The sequence below is a fragment of the Cariama cristata genome, unplaced genomic scaffold (assembly GCF_000690535.1).
Source record: "Cariama cristata isolate BGI_N322 unplaced genomic scaffold, ASM69053v1 scaffold36414, whole genome shotgun sequence".
In the NCBI taxonomy this organism is placed as follows: Eukaryota; Metazoa; Chordata; class Aves; order Cariamiformes; family Cariamidae; genus Cariama; species Cariama cristata.
The window spans coordinates 16,545-24,217 of record NW_009614176.1 but is presented as its reverse complement, the minus strand read 5'-3'; the positions used below and the strand labels follow the sequence as shown (position 1 = coordinate 24,217).

The 7,673-nt window shown below is 37.0% G+C and overlaps 1 pseudogene; it reads left to right on the top strand.

Annotated features, from left to right (window-relative positions):
- Positions 1 to 6,756: 6,756 nt before the first annotated feature.
- On the top strand, positions 6,757 to 7,107 carry LOC104161022 (annotated as a pseudogene).
- Positions 7,108 to 7,673: the final 566 nt, after the last annotated feature.

Genomic DNA, 7,673 nt, shown 5'->3' with positions numbered 1-7,673 from the left:
CGGGCAGTTTTCCAGCCACTCGTCCCCAGCTTCTTCTGTTTCTTTGTTTGATTTCTCCCTCACCAATGTCTGTCTTCACTACCCACATCCTATGAAATGGTCTGTTGTAAATATTTTTATTACTTCACAATGAATGATGCACTTTTTCTTAGGAAAAAACAATTTACTGTATTTTGATTTCAAATTTCGCAGGTCTAAAATACAGCTTCCAAGGAAATCTGATTTATATTATGAGCTGCATAATATATTCATTTCTTGCAAACAAAGCAAGATTTGTTTTGATTTGGTTTTGTCAAACTTAACAGAAAGAGTGAGATAAACTAGCCCCTTTTTATTTAGCTTTTACAAAAGCTGTTTGCTCTTTTTTCTGAATTTACTAAATAGGGTAATTCAGCAGTAATACTTAAATGTGAGCAGGCAGAACTTTATTTCTGTAAAGGCAGAAATTCCTTAAATTCTAAATCAGTAACAATTTCACACTGAAATCTTCATTAGAACAGTTCTTCCCGTGAGACAGTGAGCCCCACACTTTCATTAAATAAGCAAACAAAAAAAACCAAAAGTAGCATTAAAAAAAAAAAAAAGACCAACTGAAAGTGACCGAGTCTCCCACCTTGGAGAAATTCATAAGCCATCTGGACATGGTCATGGGCAACCTGCTTCATGTGGCCCTGCTTGAGCAGGTGGTTGGCCCAGATGACCTCAGAAGGTCCTGGCCAACCTCAACCACTCTGTGATTCTGTGATTTAAGCTTATCCTGTTGTGGGCTGGGGCCTCTGTGTCAAATCTGGAGTACTGATTATGAAGTTAACTGGGCAGATGTGTAAATATGGACCAATTGTGCATGCTTTTTGCTTGATGTTTTGAAGAATGTGGTTTGCTGTATTGTTGCCAAGAAGTTAGTCGTTTAGCAGTCTTGTGTGGTACTACATTTTGTAAAAGGAATCAAGCCTTGACAATATGAATCCTTAGATCAGCCTTTTTCTTTATTTCTCCTGAAAGAAATAGTTTTAGGTCTTTTACATAATGATGGGAGCTTTTTACTAGCAAAGAGAGGAATTACTGCATGTTGTTGGAATCCAGCTAATTAACATAATTAATTCTGAGTTTGAGAGAATTTTTCAAAATGTTACTAATGTAAGGGTGTAGAAACATAAATATTTTGCTAATCAAAAAGAAACTGATGATTGACTTTCCACTGAGAAACAATTAAGTCTGTGCTTCAGATTGTATTCCTATCAATTTGAGGGGATAAATAATTCAGATTTTATTTTTATAGATTTATATGAGATTAAAATATTTAATTACACTGCTGTGGTAATCTTCCCTCTAAGCATAACAAAAATGTGTGGATTATTTTATAATGATGCAATATTTAACTTTATTATTATATTAATATAGTTGATAATTATTATTCTTATATGCATGAATGAAAAGAAAAAGAGGCAATTTTAAAAATTGCTATTTATTTTATAATTTTGACCTAGAATTTGTTGTTATTCCATTTACAGTTTTTCTGTCACAGTTTAAGTGGTACTGCTTTCCTTATCAGCATATGATAAAAGACATTTCTTTTGAAAATAAAATGTGAGAGGGTATACTTCTGTCTTGCCAACTCCATCTTGAACTACACTCCAGTCATGTACACATTCTAGCGCATAGTATTTGGGCAGTGTTACGTTAGAAAGAAACTAAAATGCTTTGTCAGTTAAAGTGGAGTTCTGTTAAATTCTTTTCAACAGCTTTAAACAGTCCTACCCCCTTATAGGTAATACCAAGTGACATGCAGTAATACTAACTTCCCCCAAGGTCCTGTGCTAGTCCTGCAGTCTCCAAGAACTATAATGTAATTTTTTTTTTTAACCACTGTTGGAAATCATAAATATATTTTGATAACGCACCTAATGATTGTTTTTAATGCATGAAAATATCTTCTGGTTAGAGGTGATTTTTGTTCTCAGTCAAGAAAGCAGAAAAGCAAGCAAGTGTCCAAAGGTTTAAATGCCCTTTCTGCTGCATTTCTGGCAGGGGTACTCAGTTCTTGCGAGCGTTCCCCACTGACTTATCTGGCACCTCCTGTTAGTTGCTCTTGTCAGGTGCTCAGAACTTTTGAGGCTTTAACCATGATGATGAAATACATCTTCTCAACATTTAGACTTTATTATTAAAAGCGTTAACCAAAACAGATGCAAAGTATATGACAAACTAGCATTGGGGAGAAAGTTGTTTTACCATTATTTTAAAACTCCTTGTAATAATTTTAGCACTATAATTTGGTAATAGGTAAGTGTTTTCCATCTTCCTGGATTTTCCTGATTTACGAGCACTCATATCACCTCAGGCTTTATTTCTTGGGCTAAATACGTCAATTTCTAGGATGGGATAGGTTGGTTTTTTTGTTCCCTTGATATCCTGGACTATGTCCATGCATGTAGTAGAGCATAGTGTAGAGATCTCTATGGTACAGGCAGCCTGAAGCAATGACTTCTGCAGAGCATGCTGCGGTGTCTTGCAGGGATTCTTACTGAAGTATAAAGGCAGATAGGCAGTAAGTGTTGTGAGGAAAGAGGACTGGGAAGAAGTGAGTTGGTGCAAAAGGATATCTGGGAAATGGCAGTACATCACCAAAGAGAAAGAAAGTGTAAGAGGAGGACAGAAACGTCTTCCAAAAAAAGAGAAAGAACGAAGCTGTGGAAGTGAGGAAGAGGCACCTTGAAACACAACTTGAAGTGGACACAGTGGCTGATGGAAAATTTTCTGGAACTCTGGTCTGTACAGGGACATGTGCCTGGGGCCAAAGAAACTGAGGAGATCTTTTTCTGTCAGTTGCTGCAGGCCACTACATTCCTGTTGTCTTCTCATACTTACAGGCTCAGGCACATATCCTTTGGCCTCTCATGCTAGCCATCAGGCACTGCACCCCAGGGAGGACATGGGCTGAGTCACCCGTGGAGGTGATGCATCTCCATCCGTGCTGCATAAACTCTACAGTGGAGAACCTCCAGCATAGGAGCATTAAGCTGGCATCATCTCACAGATGTCTATCAAATGGGAACAAAGACTTTTATGGGTTTATAGCCTAACTGAATTCAATAGGTGTAAGGCGAAAATAGTCTTCCACATCTGGGAAATGCCTACTATATTTCAAGTCTTTTCTCCAAAACATGACAGGACCAGAACCTCTGAATAAAATGGTTTTGTACATGTAAGAACCACAAAATATTATGTGTTCACCTCATTTTGAAGATGCAATTATTTTTGCTGAAAGAAATGTCTATAGAGAAAATTTTTATTGAAAAGAAGAAATAATCTGAACAGAAAAGTGGCAGAGAAAAGTTCAGCCTGATAGTTTAAAGTTAAAATACATGAGACATTTACCATTCAGATTATATCATATAAACTACTAAACTACAGTAAAAATATTATCATAGAATCATAGAATGGTTTGGGTTGGAAGGGACCTTTAAAGGTCATCTAGTCCAACGCCCTGCCATGAGCTTGGATATCTTCAACTGGATCAGGTTGCTCAGAGCCCCGTCCAACCTGACCTTGAATGTTTCCAGGGATGGGGCATCTACCACCTCTTTGGGCAACCTCTTCCCGTGTTTCACCACCCTCATTGTGAAAAATTACTTCCTTATGTCTAGTCTGAATCTACCCTTGTTTAGTTTAAAGCCATTGCCCCCTGTCGTATCACTCCGTGCTCTTGTCAAAAGTCCCTCCTCAGCTTTGTTGTAGGTCCCCTTTAGATACTGGAAGACTGCTATAAGGTCTCCCTGAAGCCTTCTCTTCTCCAGGCTGAACAACCCCAACTCTCTCAGCCTGTCTTCGTAGGAGAGGTGCTCCAGCCCTCTGATCATCTTTGTGGCCCTCCTCTGGACTTGCTGCAACAGGTCCATGTCCCTCTTGTGATGAGGACCCCAGAGCTGAAGGCAGTCCCCCAGGGGGGGTCTCACCAGAGCAGAGGAGGAGAATCCCCTCCCTTGACCTGCTGGTCACGCTGCTTTTGATGCAGCCCAGGGTACGGTTGGCTTTCTGGACTGCAAGTACACACGGGCAGGTTGTGTCCAGCTTTTCATCCACCATTACCCACAGACATTATGTTGGATGCTTTAAAACAGGAAATCCATATTTAAGGATCAACACAGAAAAGAATTACTTATAGATGTATACATATGTTCACTGATGGACATCCTTTGAAACAAGTCAGATTGTATGGTGTCAGATGTAATATAAAGGCCTAATACAAACCTTGGGGGCAGATGTGAACTGCATAACGTCTTAAAAATCTCCCTTACCTTTTTTAGGGGTCGCTATATAGTAACAATTGCTAGGTCCATGTGCTATGAAAACATATTACAAAAAGCGTAGTCTCATCAAAACTGCCCTTCACATGTAAAGACTCTACGAACCAGCAGAAGACAAGGTTGTTTGCTAGAGAGTATCCTATAGTGAGACAAAATGTAAAATATTTTAAAAATACAAGTTCTACAAATACTGTAATTCAGCAAGCGAGAATGTCTTGCAGTAGTTTTTATAGTACTCTTCCCTACGGAAGCAAAGGCAGGTATGTGACTACATACTGATTTAATATCTCATAGTCCTTACAGGCAGGATCTATAAGACCACAGCCCTTTAAAATGAAATAGCAAAATTTATCTAGTGGTACCACGTTTTCTCATAATGCCAGACAGACAGTTGGAGGAGGAGATTTACGTCTCCATCAGGGGGAGAATTAAAAGTAGCACTGTTACTTTCTTTTCTTCTCTCTAAATAGAAATTAACAGCTGTGGAAGCAGTTACAGTGGCAACATGAAATTTTATGTGGATGACAGTTCTGTATTTTTCAGTATTACATTGCTGCTTTAAAATTAATCCCTCTGATCTTTTGCAGCACTTAAAATTTACTTTATTTTTTAATTATTATTTAATTAGTATATATAACAATGTCACACAAAATTGTTTTTCTAATAGATCTACAAAGATGATCTTTTAGTGCTGTATTGTATGAATCATCAAGGCAGCTTCTAAGCTTATAAAATGTTAACCTTATAGTTGATTACTGTGTTTAGTGTTGTTTATTGTGAATGAACATAACTATATAGACAGGTTTTAACTATGGGGCCTCTTTCATGGAAAGCTTAAAAGCAAATGGTGTTTGTTTATATTTTGTTTTCAACAGAAATACCAAAAAAGAGCATTTAGTGTTTACTTGTAGCTCATCTATCCCTGGAAATGAGAAGCTAGCAAAGTTGAATAAAATGACAGTTTTGCAAGAACTAAACTGCACTCCTCCTTCTGTTTAAAGTTCAGCATGCTCCTACAGTTCTGAGCTGGCTGTGGACCAATAATAAAGTATTATGTTTCTTTCCTGGAACTGAAAGGCTGCCTATTACAACAGCAGTAATACTGATAGCATAATCAACATTTCTTAAATCTGATTTGTATCTCTTGTCTGCCGAGTTCATGTCATACGGAGTTCCTGTATTAACCTGTGCCAGCAGAAGGATGAATTGGCAGTTTCTGTCAATGCAGATGAAAAGATGTGATTTTTCAAATTAATTTGCATGCTTGAAGTATTTATAAATTTCAACAGAATATGGAATTTGATAGTTGTTCATACATCTTTAAAGTCTTTATATGCAAGTTGCTAGAACTCTTCCCAAATATAATCCAAATCCCTATCATCACTGTTTTCCCACCTAACAGGAAGGCTTCTGTACATCGTCACAGAAGAGTTTGGTCACTCAGGTGGCCATTTCCATAACTGACCATACACTCATAAATGCGAAATACACACGTGCCTGTGTGTACATACACATAAGTCCAAGTAGGTAAGGTTAGTCTTTACCTTTTCACTGTTAACGTCACTGTAAATACAATACAGTTGTAATTTTGGTCTAGCATTTTTCCAGTATTGTAGCAATCTCTTCATATTGCCTAATATCACATCTATTGGATTAGATGGTCACATCTTTTTGTATTTAACAACTTCTGTGTTGAGTATTTGTATTTGTAAGACTTTTGCCAGTTGACCTGAAAGACAGGAGAAACACTATGAACTATACTTGTATTAATATTACATGGTGTATAAGATCATAGGAGTTCTTTCTTAGAGCAGCTCTCCAAGTTAGGAGTTTATTTGTCTGCTTTTGCCTGTTTAGGTAAGTGTGTTTGCAACCACAAACCTGTTACAGAAACTGCTTATCATGGGGCTAGGATTATTGTAGTATTAGGTCTGTATGTGAAATGACTACATGCTAATTTAAAAGCAGTAATATTAGTGATACTTTTGTAAACATTTTCTAAATATTTATATTTATACAGTTTATAAATACATCACTTTTCTGTATTTCTTTAAACTGTATCTGTCTGCTTTTGCCCTCCTGTACATCTGACAACAAGAGAAAAGTGGGATAGAAAACCATCAAAACAAAAATTATTTTTGCTTTTATTTTTTTAGTTACAATATTATTTTTTAACATGTGAGCTCTTATTTGTGCTCTTCTTGCCAGGTACCCAATTTATTCATGCATTCTTGGTACTTTCACATACTTGTATGCATAGCTGTTTGGGGGTAACGCTACTATTGAACTTAAGCTGAGGGAGGATTGTTCCACTAGAGGCAGACTGGAATAAAATAATTTTTGTCTTTGCTTGACTGATGTACATAATTTTTGTTGTTGTTAATGTCTGTAATGAAATATGTAGTCTTTAAAGTGTCCAATCCTTGCTTCTTCCCTGTTCTGTTTGTAGGCAATCCGAAGTTTCCAGGTATCCTTACACATCTTTCCAATGAACCCTGAAGTATGGAAAGAGGACCTTTCCTGGGCAAGAAAACTACATGAACAGCAGAAGGCAACAAAGACTGAGGCACTGCAAGCACTGGCAAAAGAAAAAGAGCTTGCACAAGAATCAATCCCAGACTATGACTTTGAAAGTGATGAAATTGTGGCAGTCTGTGCTGCCATTGCAGAGAAGGAGAAAGCTCTTTCAGCAGCTAAAACGGTAGTGATTGTTTCTGCTTCAGGTGCAGTAGAGACTGTTACTGAGAAGGAGAATTGTCCAGCAACTCCTGATGAAACCCTTTTCATCAGAGCCCGATAGGGCAGCCTTGTGGGTTGCCATACTGTTTTGAGCACTGGTGTTATTTATTGTATGAAGCTTGCTTTGTTTTTGTTTTTTTTAAGCAGTGGGAAAGCCTACAAAAGTGAAAGAAGTTATTTTGCTTTTGTAAATTGAAAAAGCAATGTCCTGAGTTGTTGTTCCATCCGCATTTTTGGAGAAGAAAGCCAAGAGCTGATTCTAAAAATCTTACAAACAAATGTAATGCTAAAATACTTAACTACATTCTAACAACTGCTAATACAAGTTAATGGCTACATTTTCTCAGCAGTTAATAAACTTTTATTTAAACTGTAAAAGAAAAAGTTTTTTAAAAATCCATTTTAATCCTTATTCATTATTTTTCTTCCAGTTAAAGTGTGAACTACTCTCTGTTATCAGAAGTCTTTTATTTGCATTAAGATTACTTTTTCTATGCAAAATGTTCCTATGAAGCAGAGATAGATTGTTACTTTCCTTTTCTGTGTGATAGATCTGGCATCTGATTTGTAGTCAAATGAAATCAGTAGAAACCTTTATGTTGCTTTTATAGGTGAGTTGGTTAAACA